The 18,516-nt window shown below is 34.2% G+C and overlaps 1 long non-coding RNA gene across 30 annotated transcripts in view; it reads left to right on the top strand.

The window, feature by feature from the left end:
- Positions 1 to 18,062, top strand: part of LOC120889134 (uncharacterized) — a 78,088-nt gene extending 60,026 nt beyond the window's left edge. For 19 of the 30 annotated variants that reach the window (XR_013424882.1, XR_013424880.1, XR_013424873.1 and 16 more), the window contains 4 exons: positions 2,609 to 2,760; positions 5,342 to 7,846; positions 15,437 to 15,561; positions 16,578 to 18,062. This is a non-coding gene — a long non-coding RNA (uncharacterized LOC120889134). Of the gene's footprint in view, position 1; positions 47 to 242; positions 1,287 to 2,605; positions 2,761 to 5,341; positions 7,847 to 15,436; positions 15,562 to 16,577 lie in introns of those variants that run through there. The other 11 variants (XR_013424859.1, XR_013424861.1, XR_013424862.1 and 8 more) reach the window with 11 other exon arrangements.
- Positions 18,063 to 18,516: the final 454 nt, after the last annotated feature.

Here is an 18,516-nt window from a genome sequence, read left to right as displayed (position 1 = left end):
GGATTCTCATGTATTCTCCAATGCCACAGGGGAAAAAAAAAATCAGGTATCTATGGCATTTTTTTTTTTTTTTTTTTTTTTTTACCTACAACTCTATCCTCTTTCAGGGATAGGAAGATTTTTGTTTTGTTTTTCAACTGAACTCAATGCTGAATTTTGGGTAAACTCGATCAAAAATACAGTTTCAGGTAATTGGAATCTCTCACAGCATTCTACCTTTAATTGACTACTGTGTTGGCAAGCACAGTGTTCACGGAATCATTCAAATGGAACAAATAATTTATACCAGTGTGATCCACCCCCCTCCCCAGACCCTTTTTCCCTTGACACAATCTCATCTAATTCTCTAAGAGGTGGTACATAGGCCAATAAAGTCCTTTGTGATCTTTCAGGGTATTCTATTAATCACAAACCTCCACCAAGCAGGCCTCATGGGGGAGGAACTCTTCCCCACTAGACATACTGAACAACCCGTACATTGAACAACCAGTACATTGCCATTGTTTGGAGAAAGTGGTAGTTCAGAACTCAGCAAACAAACAGCCCAACACAAGCACCCCTGGGCTAATGACTCTGGTATAAATATCTGCATCCCAAGCCCAGCCTCCATTATAAGGTTACCTTATCTCTTCTTGGAAGAAGCCCTTCCTAGAATCATGTTTATGTGACGATTAATTGAATGTGTTGATGTGACTGAGTCTTGGGTTTCAGATATTTGGTTAAGCATTATTGCTGGTTGTATCTGGTAGGATGAGATTAACATGATAGACTGGGTAAAGCAGATGCCCTCCGTATTGTGGGAAGTCATCATTTAATCTTCCAATTAATCATTTAATCTTTCAATCAATCTTTTAATCATTTAATCTTCCTAATCTTGACTAGCACAATAAGATAGAAAAAGGTAAAACTCACTCTCTCTGCCTAACTGCTTGAACTAGGACATAGATTTTCTCTTGCCCTCAGACTGGAATTTTACAATTCCTGGGAAGAAACAATTATGGTTGTTGTTCAAAGAACACTAAAACTGAGTGATATTAGGCATGTTAGTTCTCCCAAGCCTTTGAGTCTGTCAATGAAAAAATGAACTAAAAACTAAGGACTTCACATAATTATCTTTAATTGAAAACCCTAAAATTCAAATATATAGTTTTGATTCACTAGGTGATAATTTAATGTCCAACGAAGGTTATATTGTGTAGTGGAAAAAACATGCAAGAATGGAAATTAGACAACTCCTATTTTAAGTTAACTTCAGATATTAAGATATATAATGACCTTCTGCTATATATATATATATATATATATATATATATATATATATATATATAATTTATTTATTTAGGTACCAGGGATTGAATCCAGGAGCACTCGGCCACTGAGCCACATCCCCGTCCCTTTTTTGTGTTTTACTTAGAGACAGGGTCTCACTGAGATGTTTAGTGCCTCCCCGTTGCTGAGGCTGGCTTTGAACTCAGGATTCTCTTTTCTTAGCCTCTTGATCCACTGGGATTACAGGTGTGCACCACCACATTCAGCTCTTGTGCTTGATATCTAATAACAATGGTCTTTTCTCCTCAAAGTTGAGGCCAATGCCACCAATTTCTTATTTCATCATATACATTAAATAAGTGATGTGTATGAAGAAGTTATTTTTAGTATAAATTGTTTAGTTTATGCTCAAAAGATGTTACAAAACTATCTCTGTCTACATCTGTTAATGCTAATTCTATCCTGACCATCTCACTTTCTTAATATAATTTTTATCTTAGGAGATGACATTACCTTATGCTTCATCAACATAATCAAAAACACCAAGAATGACTTTCACTTCTTTCCTTTCCCTCAACTCCTACAGGCAAGCCTTACAGATCCACTGCCTTTAGTACCCTCATGTCATTTAAGTCTATCATAAGTACACACACTAATATTGCCATATTAATATACTTGAGAGACCTAGCAAGAGTTCCACACTTAGGCTCTTACCATTCATCTTCCAATATTCATCTTGTTAGATTTTTTAAATGGATTGCCATAGACCTTGCCTGTTTTGAGGCCTGTAACACTGTAGATAGCCTCCAAATGAGGTGAATGTGCAACTTAAGTGGCTCTCATAGGTGTTATGTCTCCTTTAAGGAGACTTCTCCTCCTCCTCTTCTTTGGTCTCCTGTTTTAAACTAGAGCTGCCCTCCTCCCAGGTGTGCCTGTCCTTGGATCACAATGATAGGTCAATGATTGGGCACCTGGCCAGGCTGCATCTGTTATGAATTTTTAGCCTAAGGATCAATTTCATCAACTTGCAAAGCACAGTTCCGGATAAACAGAATTCCTCTCTGTCTTTAAAGCCCTCTCTCTCTTTCTGTTCCTTTTTTAATTTTTTTTTTTTTGCTTTTTTCTTTATTCCCTTCTTCCATCTTTCCTTAGTTCTCTTCTGTTAATAAATATTTTTGAAAATATTTTAACTCCACTATCTGAAGTAACATGAGTTTATGGTTAAAAAACCATTAGCTTCTGATCAGATGCAATCTTAATTCTTCTTGAACCAGTTCTTGATTGCTGCTGTGATTGTGTGAGGATATCAAACTCTTGCTTCTTCATTTTTCCAAAGCAGACTCTGCCAGTGATTCTCCAGAAGACTTTGGACTCAGTAGCACTGTTGATCCTTCTTGTTCTGGACTTCAGCCTCTTGGACTGCATAGCTATTGGTTCTTCCAGCTCTCCAGCCTGCAGACTGCCGTTGTGGACTATCTAGTTTCTGTTCATGTAAGCCAACCTAATAAATCCCTTTTTATAAAAAAAGAAAACCTAAGCTTCTTAGTCCGCATAGAGAAACTAACAATTAAATCACCGTATAATTGCAGTGTGAGAAGGGCAAATGAGTAATTTCTCTTCTATTCTAGCTTAAAGAATACAGTTATTGGTATTGATCTGAGATGGGCAGGGGTGAGCAGAGTAGTAACCCAAGGAAATGAAACTTTAGAGAATTGAAATACAAGAAATAATGTTATTTTACTTTTAAAAAAATTTTAAAAATATTTTTAAAAGAATAATTATTTTTTTCTGCTCCAGATATTAGAAAAAAATTACAAAAAAAAATTAGCAGCAGGACCTGGTACTTGTCTTGACTACCTACTCTGGGTAGCATCTTAGGTTTTTTTATAACCAAGACTGGGAAGAAACTTTAAGGCTCTTAGGAGTCACTCCTTTTCTCCTCTCCAAGACCCTTAAGCCCTGAAGATGTTTGTCATCATTGCAATCAGGGCATTAAAAGAAAGACTGCCCGAACAAGAGTAGAACTCCAAAGACTCCTTGGCCTTTATGTGGCAGGAAAGGGCACTGGAGAGTTGACTTCCCTGAGGGATGTAGAGGCCTCAGATCAGATGTTCCCCAAATGATGGCCAAGAATGAGTAGGCCTTTAGGATCAGCCAGTACCCCAAAAAGTCAACATCAGTAGGAATGAAACCAGAGGGTAACACTGGAGGAAGGAAATAGCGTCATTCAATACTTTTGGATACTGGTGTCACTTATAATGTTTTAGCCTCATTTCCTGGACAACTTTCTGCTTATTCCTGCTCGATAGTGGGAGTCAGTGGAATACCCAAGGTAAGACACTTTATCCCTCCTCTACGTTGCAGGTGGGAAGATATAATATTAACTTGTTCTTTTCTTGGTAGTGGCTTAATGTCTCCCTCCTTTATTGAGTCATAATATCTTAATGAAGTTGGGGGCTGGTCTACATTTTCCACTCAAGGCAACTAGTGTTTTATGTTGTCAGTAGTTGAACGGTCAGAACAACTGATTGATGATACCTCATTGGATATCTCCCTACAAGAAAAGACTAAATAAAATCACAATCTTTAATGCTAGAACAAAAGGAAGAGATGTTCTCATCACAGATTGCTACCCTTGCAGGTGTTACATTATGGCCTATAAAGAGACTTTATTACATAAAAACCTCTCTTTAGAGCAAATCAACTTCCAAGCTTTTGCAGTTATTAAGACACATTTGAATCCAGCTACCCCTCATCTCTCACAGTTAATGCTAGAATGTCAAGGATATAAAAAAGAGAGAGGGAAGATGGGAAGGGAGGGGAGGGGAGGGGGGATAGTAGGGGATAGGAAAGGTAGCAGAATACAACAGTCACTAATATGCCATTATGTAAAAATGTGAGTATATAACAGAAGTGAGTCTGCAAATTGTATTTGGGGAGTTCAAAACCCAATTGAGTCAAATGTATGAAAGATGATATATCATGAGCTCTGTAATGTTTTGAACAATCAATAAAAAATGAAAATTAAAAAATAAATAAATAAAAATAGTTACTATCAAATTTGGGATGTATACTTCAATCACAGAACATCTAGATCAGAAAGCCCCAATATGTTGGAAATAATTTAACCGCATTTATGAAAAGAGGCATAATTCCACTCAGGAGTTAGGATGGACTCCAGAATCTTAATGTCAACATATTGTGATTTTACTTTCTAATGATTGGTATGCAAAGATTGGATCTTCAGGCCTATAATTAGAAGGTCAACAAAATGGAACTCTATAGATATGTGGGGCCAATATTTGGCCCTGATTTCCTCCAGGCTGTTTGTGAAGATGTCCTGTAGTGTTCCCATGGATACAAGGAAGCTGGACACATAAAGTAGGACAACGTGCAAACCTCCTCAATCTCAAGCGGAGATGGAGGCCATCTGTCTTTTATTAGTATGATCATTTAGCTTCATTGCTTATCCCACAAATTAGTCTAGAGGATATATTCTGGCACATAGAAGCTCTAATGATAACCAAAAAGCTCTTGATGATGCTGAGAAAGGTATTTCTCTCCTTAACACAGAGGTGGATTTCAGTGGCACTTGTGTCAGCATTCAGGACTAAATGTTGTGTTTGCATTCCTGATAACTCTGATAATATGACTCAAGTCCTCAAAGATTTACACTCCCAAAGAGGTACTATGTCTCACTGGCCTTTATATGGGGACAGCTTTTCAGTTCATGTTTTTCTGGAACTTTCTGTGGAAGAAATTGCTGGTATCCATAATCATTATCTTACTCATTGATGTATTCAAGAATTGCCATGTTAATTGATGCATTAATATTATTCCAATATTTGTGTATTCTTATTTTTCTCAGAGGGCATTCCTTAGATGGCTTTATCATCTGCTTCTATTTGAATCAGAGACTTACTGTGGTCCCTTGAATAGAATTTGCTAATAATGAAATAATTTCACTGACAGCAAAGATTGGCAATGCCTACCTTATAAGCCTTATGCCCCTAATCAACAGGAAGTAGTTAATGGTTTGATTTTATTATTTCTAACCCCCTCTGTGATTTAGGTCTCCAATCCTTGAATGGGGGTATAATAAGCACTGAAATGGAAACCGATAGCACAACAGAGTCATGAGGTTTCTTGAAGCTGCCTTTAACAAACAATCAAGTAATGGTATCTACCAAGTAAGCATGTTGAAAGAATAGATAAATCTTTCATTCAAGGCACAGATATGTGATAACTAAAAATAAGACTTTTTTAAAAATTTATGGAAGGATTTTTACTGTCCTCAAAATGTCTTTTTTTTGTGAATGTAGAAGTCATTTCCAAGAAAAGGATGTTCTTGGGCTGCTAATTGACCATGAAACTGTAGAGATTTATACCGCTAACCATGTCTCCTTCTGGATAAAGTCAATGACCAGATACACTGCTCAAGTTCTTCACACTGGATATTTTCCCACTTCTCATTGTCCTTCAGGGGTATATATCAGTAATGCAAGGATATTGCAAAAGTTCACTTTTGAATGCTATCAGCTTATCATCAACAAAGATCAATTAATGGCTCATTTGTGTTTCAGAGGTAGCAAAGAAGAGTCATCAATTTAGCATGCTAAGGTATTCCTAAATCTGACCTCCCAAATGTTGTTGTCAATATAATTAAATAGCTTTTTGGGGGAAATCTGTACAAGAAAAATCATTGCAAGGCTAAACCAGGAACATTTGTCGACAAGATGTACATTTGATTCATTTCTGAACACAAAGATCAGAAATACTTGCCTATCTATTACTCATCTCATAAAGAACCTCTTCCATTAATTCATCCTTGATATCACAGTGCCATGGATCATATAGATATGCCTAATTCATTTGTTTCAGTTAAGAATGGGTTGAAAGAATTAATACTACCTTACTATGATCACTCAGAGTTATTTTTTTCATATATAAATAAGGTCATGTTCTCCCTTGTTTTTAGCCTACTTTCACTTTGACTTCTGGAGAAGAAAACAACAAGATTGTTTAACTTTAGGGAATCTACAAAAATATTAGTGACCGGCTTTCCAAATTTAAAGAAAAAAACCTATATATACATCATTTATAAATTTGAATATCACACCTATGTATACATATTTGTACAACCATAAAATAAAAATATTACAACTTTCCATAATGAAGTATTTTAAAAATATTTTATAGCTTGTGCTATGGCACTTAGACACTAAATAATACTACACCTATTTTTTAATACTACGAACAGTGTTGCAACATATATTCTCTTTCAAATAGCTTTCTCTGTGGGAGCTTTGGATAGTTTAGCATTAATTTTACTTTAGAATTACTACATAATAAAATTCATCTCTTTTTAATATTACCAGAAATATTCTCAGTAAGACTGTAGCAAATCACCAAATATGATAGTATTATAGTACATAATTATGCATACATAACTCAATTTACAACTAGATATTGATTGTCACTTAACTTTGATTTATTCTCCTGGATAAATTAATAGAAATTTATTGCATGATTTTTTTTCTAGTATTTTTTATTGTTTTGGTAGTGCTAGGGCTCAAACTCAAGCCTTGCACCTGCCAGGTAAGTGCCCTACTGCTGAGCTACACTCCTGGGCCTATTTTGGGTGTTTAACTTTTGCATTTTCTTTCTAATATGACTGGATATTGGGGATATTGGGACCCTGGATTATTTCTTTTTTCTTTTTTCTTTTTTTGGTCCCTAACACCAATCCACCCTGTTTTCATGATGTTCAATTTCACTATAAGTCCCAGAAAAACAGAGCCAACAAACCATGGGCTGAAATCTTCAAAACCATAAGTCAAAAAAAAATGTTCCTCCTTGTAAGTTGATATACTTATATATTTTTTACCCAGTAATGGAAAACTGACTAACACAGGCCCTATTGTATTTTTAAAAAGGAAGAAAGGAAGCAAAAGAAAACACATAAAACAAAAGAAAAAGTTCTCCATTTGCTTTTTTCATTTTTGTATAACAAGTAGAAAAATGTACTTCTAAAAACTCTAAAAACCATTAATCTGTGAAGACTATCAGTAAAAAATATATTGGTCTTCTACTAGTACTCTGCATGTCTGAACAATTTTATAATAGTGGCTTTAAATTCTGTCAGACCATTCCAACATCTAAGTCACCTCATCCTAGATACCTATTGATTGCATTTTTTCCATCAAAGTTGATTTTGTCATCTCCATATGCTGTTTGAACTGTATCTTAGACATTTAACTATCACAGTATGAGAATCTGAATTTTGTTTAAACTCAGTGGAGAATGTTGATGTTTTTGTTTTGGTGGTCAATCTATGTGTTAATATAAGTCAGACTGTGAATGTCTACCCATCTTCTGTGGACTATTTTTTTTGTGTTTCAGTGCACCTTTGATATCTTTGAGGAAATCTTTATACTGTTTTCCATAGAGGTTGCACCAATTTTCAGTTGCACTAGCAATATATGACTGTACCTTTTCTCCCACATCCTTGCCAACATTTATTGTTACTTGTATTTTTGAAAGTCACCATTCTGACTGGAGGAGAGGGACTCTTAAGGTAATTTTAATTTTAATTTTTCTAATTGCTAGAGAAATTGTATGTTTTTTCATATATTTGTTGATTGATTGTATTTCTTTTTCTGTGACGTGCCTGTTCAGTTCCTTAGCCCATTTATTGATTGAGTTATTTGGTTTTTTTTGGTGTTAAGTTATTTGAGTTCTTTGTGTATGTTACAGAGAAGACAAAATTCTACTTTGGCCTTAGTACACTATTAGTACTAAAGATTATTTTAAATAGAATATTATAAATGAATCTCTCCAATTTGAGTTGTCTTTGATCACATAAGATTTCCACAACCATATACAATCTATTTTCCTTCAGTCTTTCTCCCTACAGTTTTCTCTTTCTCAGTCTGAAATAATTACTCATTCTACCTTATTACACAATTAATCCCTTTCTTTAAATTTTTTTTAAAGAAAACACATCTTCATGCCTTAGAACTTTCCTAAAGCACATCTTAGTTTTGATAATGTTTTATATACAAAGCTGTTTCCTTTATTATTTTTAATAGTTCTATTTACATATGGAAATTATAATTTTTATTCTTGGTAACGTAAACAAATTTTCATTCTTGGTAACATAAACAAATATCATCTCAATTTCTAAAAACATATTTCATCATAATAAAAGTTTTCATGTTCATTTAATAGATTTAAATATGTTTAGTTTTTCTATATCTCATATAAAAATCTGCCAAAGTGTACAAATTTAAACTTAAGTTCAGAAATTCTTTCAAATAGGTTCTCCATATACCAAGAGAGAACCCTTTGTTGCTGCTGCCACATAAAAGCTATTGGAAAGATGCCTGTTTATGGCCACCATACAAAAACCCAGGTTGGATACCTGGTATTTTGTATTCCTAGAAGTAAAAGTGGAACCTGTGGATATAGCTTATACCTGTCTCTATATTCTAAAAGTGATTTTACTGTAGAGTCCATACATGCAGATGCCCTGCAAAGACTGGTATCTTCCTAGCAATAGGGCATGTGGGTCTAATTTCAAATACCCACCTTCAGAGTTCCAAAGTTTGATTAAGACTAAACCTCAACTACTGACTATTCCAGTTTAGAACTCTGTACCACCCCTGCTACAGAAATACACAAATTTTCAGTATCCCCTGCACCCTTCTCTATCCCACTCTCTACTGGAAGTCTAAAAGATAACATCTAGTACAACTAGATTTGCCTTCTAGACACAAAGGCTAACAGGTAAGTAAGGGAAACAAAGGCATGGATTTAATAACTTCAACCATTGACCCAAAGGTAACAGAGTCAAAAATTATTACAAAAACTAAAAATCCATCCCTGCCAATAGTTTTGACAATCTCAACCCTTTATTTCTCAGTAAGATTTTTATTCCACTTTTTAAAATCTTTTTTCCCTGTATCCCTTCATTTAAAAAATATATTTTTATTTTTTTACTTTCCTTTTTAAAAATTTTAACCTTTTAAATTTTTAAAAATATTATTTCATTATAATGAGTGGTTTTTATATTTTTCCATTCTGCAAGATTTTGTGTGTATATAGGTGGGTATGTGTTGGTGGAGTATGTCTCACTATGCAAATAGGTTTGATGCGTGTGTGTGTGTGTGTGTGTGTGTGTGTAATTTTGCTTTTATTTTAAATTCTCTCCTCTATATCTGTTTAATATTTAGCCTTGGTTGACATAAGTGGGATATAAATGTATCTGGTTTTGATCTTACATTTGCTTCTTTGTTGCACTTTGGTGTTTTGTACTTCTTATTCCCTCTTCTTCATTGTTTTGCCACAGTGAAAGCCAATTTTTCCTGTTCCCTCTTCCTTGTTCAGTTTTTTCAATATTTTCAGTTAATTTTTTATTCTTTCTTCTTTACAGCCGACATCTCCTACCTATTTTATGCCTCTCCTATGTTTATTTTTTAAATAATTTCTACTTTTTCTAGCCTTCCTGCAGTATTTCTTCACTTAAAAACTGCAATTAGAATAAACAATAGTTATATAGTTTATGAAATTCCTACCTCTTTTATGTTATTTTGTTTATTAATACATAGTAGACCTCCACTGTCTAATGCGTGTTCTAGTTCACAATTGTTATTGTTGATACTGTTGTTAACTGCTAACCCCACAAAATCCTATATAAGTGGCAACTAGAGTGATAGATGTCATAATAGACACTGGACATTTATCTTAAGGCTGCATATCTGCTATTGATATTAATGCTATTCCTTTAAGAGAGGCTGGAAAGATATTGAGACACTTCAAGTTCACAAAATAGAGATTCTGCTGCAGAGAAATGCCCACAATTCAGCCAAGTAACAGTTAATATAACCTCATACACTGAGCCTCTTTACTTTATTACTCATTACATAGAACTGGGGAGATAAAAACCCCAACACCAACAACCAGGCCCCAAGGAGGAACAGTGTCCTCAGGTCATACCCCTGGACATCTACTCATTTATCAAAAACAGAGAGAAGTCCCAGAACAATAACAACAAAGCTACACACAAAAAGACACATGTATAAAAGAGGAAGGGAAATCAATCTCAGTTTTGCACATGTCCAAGACCTCTGAGAAAATAAGTAAACAAATCCATCCCCTTCTGCCAATATTTACAATCCCCCCCCCAAAATAATCACACATATATGGAAGGAGAAAAAATTCTATAGGAAGATTATAAAAAAAACCTGAGTATTAAATGTATAATGAACTAAAACCAAAACAACAACAACAAGACACTTCTTGACATTTCAGATAGAGTTGATAAAATAGTACTTTTTGACAACACAACCTGAACACTGATGGGCAGGTTCCAAACATAAAATCCATAAAGATATCTCCAACTTAAACAATACTGTAAATCAAACAGACCTAACAGGTAGATATCTACAGAATATTTCACCCCCAAACAGCTCATTTTATCTTCTCAGCAGTTCACGAGGCTTTCTCCAAAAGAGATGGTATTCGGTAACACAATGCAAGTCTTAATACAAAAAGTGGTTACAGTCCCAAACATCCTAACAGATCATAATTGCATGGAATTAGAAATTAGCAGAAAAATAACAAAAACCACATAAACATACAAAGGTGTTTTATATGAAACACAATCAAGATCTGATCTTGTCTTTTATATTAAACACATCCTTTTACATATTCATAAGATGAAGAATGTGTCTTGGAGGAAATGATAGAATAAATTAAGAAATTCTTAGAAAAAAAATAGAAAGACATATGATGTCAAATCTCTGGAACAGTATGAACACTGTTCTAAGAAGAAAATTTATAACATTAATTGTTTACATTAAAAAATAGAGAGATCCCAAATAAATGAGCTTATGCTTCACCTCCAGGCCTTAGAAAAGGAAGAACAAAAGAATTCCAAAACAATAGAAGACAGGATATAATAAAGATCAGAGTTGAAATTAATGAAATCGAGATAAGAAAATAATACACGGTATCAATGCAACAGAGTTGTTTCTTTAAAAATATAAATAAGATTGACAAATCTCTTTCCAAACTCTTCAAAAGAAAAAGAGAAAATATAAAACAACAAAATTAAAAATGAAAAGGGAGATATCACAACATGCACTTCTGAAATCCAGAGTACTGTTAGAAAATATTTTGAAAATTTATATTCCAATAAACTCAAAAATCTAGAAGACATTGACAAATTTCTAGATACATATGATCTGACCAAACTGAATCAGGAAGATACAAAAAACCCAAACAGACCAATATCAGTAATATAATTAAAACAGCAATTGAAAACCCTACAACAACAACAATCCCAGAACCAGATGGATTTCAGCCAAGTTCTACCAAATCTTTAAAGAAAAACTAACAACAGTCTTTCTCAAATTATTTCATGAAATCGAAATGAAGGGAACACTTCCAAATACATTCTATAAAGCCAGTATAAACCTGATACCAAAATCAGGAACAAAGACAGAGAGGAAAGAAAACTCTGATGAATAACAGATGAACATAGCTCTGATCAACATAGATTTAAAAAATTCCTAATAAAATATTTTCAAAACACAAAGAATATAATGTACCATATTCAATTAAGCTTTATACTAGAGATGCAAGGTTGGTCCAACACACACAAATCGATAAATGTAAATCACCACTTAAAGAGAATTAAGAAAAAGAATCATATGATCACCTTGATAGATTCAAAATAGGCCTTTGATAAAATCTGGCACCCATTTACATTAAAAATTCTGGAGAAATAAGGATAAAGGAAACTTTCCACAACATTGTAAAGGCTTTATCTGACAAACACAAAGCCAATAACATACTGAATGGAGAAAAACTGGAAGGATTTCCTCCAAGTCAATAAGACAAGAATGTCCACTCTCACCACTTCTATTCAATATAGAACTTTAGACTCTAGCCAGAGCAATCACAGGGCAAGAGAAGGAAACTAAAGGGATACAAATAGGAAAAAAAGTCAAACTATTTATTTGCTAATGACATAATCTTACATCTAGAAGACCCAAAACACTTCACTAGAAGATTTCTAGAGCTGATAAAATAATTCAGCAAAGTAGCAGTAGCAGATTGATTTACACTCATAAATCAATACCTTTCCTATACTCCAATTGTGATTCTGCTGATAAAGAAATCAAGAAAACTATTCCTCTCGCAAAAATCTAAATAAAAATAAAATTAAGTATTTGGAAATAAATGTGACTAAAGAGGTAAGAGAACTCTACAGTGAAACCTATAGATCACTGAAGAAAGAAATTGAAGGTGATCTTAGAAAATGGAAAGACCTCCTGTATTCTTGGATAGGTAGAATTAATATTGCCAAAATGATCATACTACCAAAATCAATATACATATTCAATAAATCCACATCAAAGTGCCAATTACATTCTTCATAGAACTAGAAAAATACAGTTCTTAAATTAAATTGGAAGAATAAGAGACCCAGAATAGCCAAAGCAATTGTGAGCAAGAAGAGCAATGCAGGAGGCATCATGATACCTGATCTCAAAGCTATAGTAACACAACATCATGGTATTGTCATCAAAATAGACATGAATACCAATTGAATAGAATAGAAAACACAGAGATAAACCCACCTACTTAGAGCTATCTGATAATTGACAAAGGTGCCAAAAAATATATGTCAGAGAAAAGACAGCCCTTTTAACAAATGGTGCTGGGAAAACTGGATATCCATATGTAGAAGAATAAAATTAAATACCTATTGTTCACCCTGCACACAAAGTCAATCTGAAATGGATCAAAGACTTAGAAATAGACCAGAAATATTGCAACTGCTAGAAGAAAATATGATCAATATTTCATCACTTAGGTTCTGGCACCAACTTCCTCAACAAGACCCCTAAAGCTCAAGAAATCAAACCAAGAATGAATAAGTAGGATGGCATAAAATTAAAAAGCTTATTCACATTAAAGGAAATAATTAAGATCCTGAAGGGTGAGCCTACAGAATGGGAGAAAGTTGTTGCCAGATGCACCTCAGACAGAGGATTAATATCCAGAATATATGAAGAACTCAAAAAGCTTGTGGGTGCATACACACACACACACACACACACACACACACACACACCCCAAATAACTCAACCAATAACTTGGCAAAAGAACTAAACAGACATTTCTCAAAAGGAGAACACAAATGGCCAACAAATATATGAATAAAGTTCAACATTTCTAGAATTGGGGAAATGCAAATTAAAACTCTATTAAGATTTCATTTCACTCTAGTTAGAATGGCAATCAAGAACATAAATAATAAAAAAAATGCTGGCAAGGATGGGGGATATACTAATACATTGTTGGTGGAACTGCAAATTAGTGCAACCATTCTGGAAAGCAGGAGATTCCTCAAAAAAACTAATAAAACCACCTATACACTGCTTCGTATTTATCCCAAAGAACTAAAATCAGCATACTATACTGATACAGCCACATGGATGTTTAGAGCAGTGCAATTTATCATAGTCAAGTTATGGAGCCATCCAGATTCCCATTGACAGATTAATGGATCAAGAAAATGTGCTTTATAGTTTTATTCAACTATAAAGAAGAATGAAATTATGGTATTTGCCAGTAAATCGATGGAAATGGAGAACATCATGCTAAATGAAGTAGGCAGACTCAGAAAATCAAAAGGATGATGTTTTCTTTCATATGTGGAAGCTGGAGTGAAATAAAGAAAAGGAGACAATGGGACAATTACATTTCATAAATAAACAGGGAAGATCAGTAGAGTAGAAGGAGAATGGGGGAGGGAGGGAGGGGCAGGTGGAAGGGAGAGTATAGGGAAGGGGAGGAAATATGAAATGAACTTAACCAAATCACAATATATGCATACATAAATGGACCACAGGGGACTTTACCTTTATGTACATGTAAAAAGAACAAATAAAAAATAAATAAATGAGCAAAAGGAAGATCAGTAGAGTAGAAGAAGGAAAATGGAAAGCAGAGGAAGGAGGGAAGGGAATGTGGAGGGATGGGATTGAATTCAAATTCAATGCATGCATAATTTTGTCAAAGTGAACCCAGCTACTATGTATAAGTATTATGCTCTAGTTAAAAAAATATTTTGTAAATTAATTTGAACATAGAAGCCAGAGGTAGAGAATTTTCATGTAGATATCCAAATGAGCAAATGTAGATGTGGACAAAAGTGAGGATTGTTCTTGAAATAACTACCCACATACATGCTCATAAACAAACCAACAGAACAAAAAACTTTAATTTTAAAAATTATAGTCATGAGGGGCTAGAGAGTGGCTCTGAGAGATTATGCTAAGCATGCACAGGGTCCTAAGTTGAATCCCAAACACCAATAAATAAGTAAATAAGTAAAAATTTAGTCATGAGTCAAATATACTAATATAATTTATACTTATATGTTATCCAAATTATGTTTCTGATGAAAATGGAATAAATTGAGGTTACCTATGCAATAAAGCTAAAACTTTTACCAATATTTGTTGAGCTTTTTAATAATTTTTTATAATTTGCCAGTTTCCACGTATTTTCCTCACTTTTTAGACAGAAACATGATGTTTCTAAATAAAGATCTTGAAAATTCGAGTTTTTATCCAAATGTCTGACGGTATTTTTTCAGTTTTATGGAAGGAAATTCTGGGCAGCCTATCTCCAAATATTTATATTGATTCTCTGTCCATTGCTCTGTACAATTACCAGTTAGGTTTTTCAATGTAATTTCTATCTTTTAGCCACTTAAATTTCTACAGATGGTTAAACTGAGAGACCTGATTTGAGGCTTTGTAAGTTTGCAGAACTGGTGTGATGTCCCTCTGACTTGCCTGATCTTTGCTTCTACCATGTAAAAATGTTTTCCAACACAAAGAAGGGTAAAAGCAAAAGATTCAGTTAAGTCTAGATGGTGGGCAAAAGTGAGCATTGTTGTGTAGATTTTTTTCAAAATAACTACCCATATTTTAGAAAGGCATATTTTGGAGGTGAATTAACTTAGGATACTTTCAAACTTAGGTGTTTTTAAAATAGATGACCACATTCAGGGAGCAGCCATTGATGAACAGGGAAAAAAAAAAGCATTTTCTTTCTTTCTTTTTAAAAAATTTCTTCTTTTTAGATATACATGACAGTAGCATGTATTTTGACATATTATACATACATGAAATATAACGTTCCAATTACTATCTTGTGGTTGTACATGATGTGGAGTTTCACTGGTCATGTATTCATTTACAAATATGGGTAAGTTATGTCCGATTTATTCTACTGTTTTTCTATTCATCTACCTTTCCTTCCCTTCATTTACTTTGTCTAATCTGATGTACTTCTATTCTTTCTTTCCCCTGCCCTTTATTTTGTGTTAGCATCTGCATATCAGAGAGAACATTCTGTGTTTGGTGTTTTGGGGTTGGCTTATTTCACTTAGCATGATGGTCTCCATAGATGACCACATTCAGGAGGCAGCCATTGATGAATAGAGCAGACAAGCATTTTCTATATCTGGACTGAGTATGGATATCTATGAAAAGAAAACTGTGACCAGAGCATAAATGTGGTTAAAGAGGCAAATGTGGTTGGCCTGAGGTTGTAGATTTCTTCCCAAATTCAGGTGAAATTGGAAACTAAGCCAAAGGCTAATAAATTCTTATCCATTAAGTGTTTAACCTTTTCACTTTTCATAAGGTGTGTGGAGAGCAGACTGTGCCCTGCTCTGAATTACTCCATGATGTATATAAAACAGTAATTCTCAGACTGTACCAAAACCTGTGTGACTCCAACTTAAAAAGTAGTGGTTTATAAAAAATATTTGAGAAATTCTCAAAGATTCTTGAATTTTATCTACTTTGCAAAAACACACTCACAAATAAGTATTATTTGTCTAAGACAACAAGTGCAAAAATAAATCCCCATTAGCCATGGAACAATTCTGGGCAATACATGGATATCTCTAACTTTAAGACAGAATGAAATAATTATCATGTTTATACTTTTTTGTTTTATTCTCCACTTGATTCAATTTCTTCACATCAACCACCAACTGCTTTATCATGCAATAGTGGTGTCTTAGGAAGAATTCCACAGAACTTTATTTTTGTTTTTGTGCCCTTGTTGTATGAATCTGTCATCCCCATCTCTTCCTCTTTTATGTACTGCCTACTGTCCTGCAATTTACTTATTGTCTGGATATGTGTTTGTTAAAGCTTTGCTGTCTTTACTATACTTAACAACTCACTTTTCTTCTCTCTTGTGTTTGACAGGCAGCTGAGGTATATTGGAAAAAGCAATTGATATATCGACCAATGCAGTACCAAAGCAGAACAGAGTCAGAGGACTGAGACCACCCTACCTTAACGCTTACTATACACCTGTAGCAATCAACACAGACTGGGGTTGGCAAAAGGATAAACAAATAATGGAATGGAGCAGAGAGTCTAAAAACAGAATTACACAAGTAAAATCAACTGATCTTTGGAGAAAGAACAATGGCAATAATGTGAAGAAAAAGTCTTTTTAACAAATGATGCTGAAATCACTAAATATTCACATGCAACTAAAGTGAAGAAGACATAGACCTTAATAAAAATTAACTTGGGCTAGGGATATTGCTCAGTTGGTAGAGTGCTTGCCTCATATACACAAGGCCCTGGGTTCAATCCCAGCACCACCAATAAACAAACAAACAAACAAACAAATAATTCTATTTCAAAATGAAATAGAATTGGCTGTAAAACACAAAAGGTTGCACAGAGGGAGGGATGAATGGGCAGAACACAGAGGAATTTTAACAAGTGAAATATTTTGTTATCTTCTAGTATTATCATAGTAATAGATACATGTCGTTTTGGACACTCACATTTTTCATTATAGACAGATGTATAATGTAGATTTGGTTAAGCTTTTTCTGAAAGTAAGGGTTATTTAGAAGGGAGAAAAACACTGAATGCTTATTAAGTTTTCCTGTGAGAAAAGGGAGCAGACAAGCTGGGAGTAATTGTGCTTCCAACATCAAATCCCAAACAGAGAGCAAGCACTGTGGCCTGGCTTGTGCTCCTGTTTAGTCATCATTAGGAGTTATGAAATCAGCAGCTGCTGTGTAATGAAGGCTGGGTGGCTAGAGACTAGAGAACTGGAGAGCAAAAAAAAAAAAATTTAATTGTGTTTCACTATAGGAAGCAAGAAATAGGAGAATATATGATTTATTCTTTTTTAATTTTATTTTTATTCTAATTTGTTATATATTATAGCAGGATGCATTTTAATTCATATTAAACATATAGAGCACAATTTTTCATATTTCTGGTTGTATATAAAGTATATTTACACCATTCATGTCTTCATACATGTACTTAGAATAATGATGTCCATCTCAGTCCACCATCATTTTTACACCCCTTGCCCCCTCCTTTCCCTTCCCTCCCCTTTGCCTATCTAAAGTCCATCTAATCTTCCCATGCTCTCCCTCCCAACCCCACTATGAATCAGTCTCCTTATATCATAGAAAACATTCATCATTTGTTTTTTGGGGATTGGCTAACTTCACTTAGCATTATCTCCTCCAACTCCAACCATTTACCTGCAAATGCTATGATTTTATTCTCATTTATTGCTGAGTAATATTCTATTGTGTATAAATGCCACAAAATTTTAATCTGTTCATCTACTGAATGACATCTAGGTTGGTTCCATGGTTTAGCTATTGTGAATTGTGCTGCAATAAACATTGATGTGTCCGTGTCCTTACAGTATGGTGTTTTTAAGTCCTTTGGGTATATACCACTTGCACATCAGATAGAGCACTAATCTCTAGGTTATATAAAGAACTCAAAAAGCTAAATACCAAAATAACAAATAACCCAATCAGTAAATGGGCCAAGGACCTGAAGAGACACTTCTCAGAAGATGAGGTACAATCAATCAACAAATGTATGAAAAAAATGTTCAACATCTCTAGCTATTAGAGAAATGCAAATCAAAACTACTCTAAGATTTCATCTCATGCCAGTCAGAATGGCAGCTAGTAAGAATACAAACAACAATAAGTGTTGGTGAAGATGTGGGGGAAAAGGCATACTCATACACTGCTGGTGGGACTGCAAAATGGTGCCAATATGGAATATATCATTTCTACAAAGCTAGCTGGACATACAAAAGTGGTTAGCTTGGCTCTTAAAGATACAGGAAAATAGCCTGAAAGAT

Source organism: Ictidomys tridecemlineatus, chromosome 8 (assembly GCF_052094955.1).
Source record: "Ictidomys tridecemlineatus isolate mIctTri1 chromosome 8, mIctTri1.hap1, whole genome shotgun sequence".
Lineage (NCBI taxonomy): Eukaryota > Metazoa > Chordata > Mammalia > Rodentia > Sciuridae > Ictidomys > Ictidomys tridecemlineatus.
Note: the sequence above shows the minus strand (reverse complement) of the source record. Positions and strands in the feature narration are given on the sequence as shown.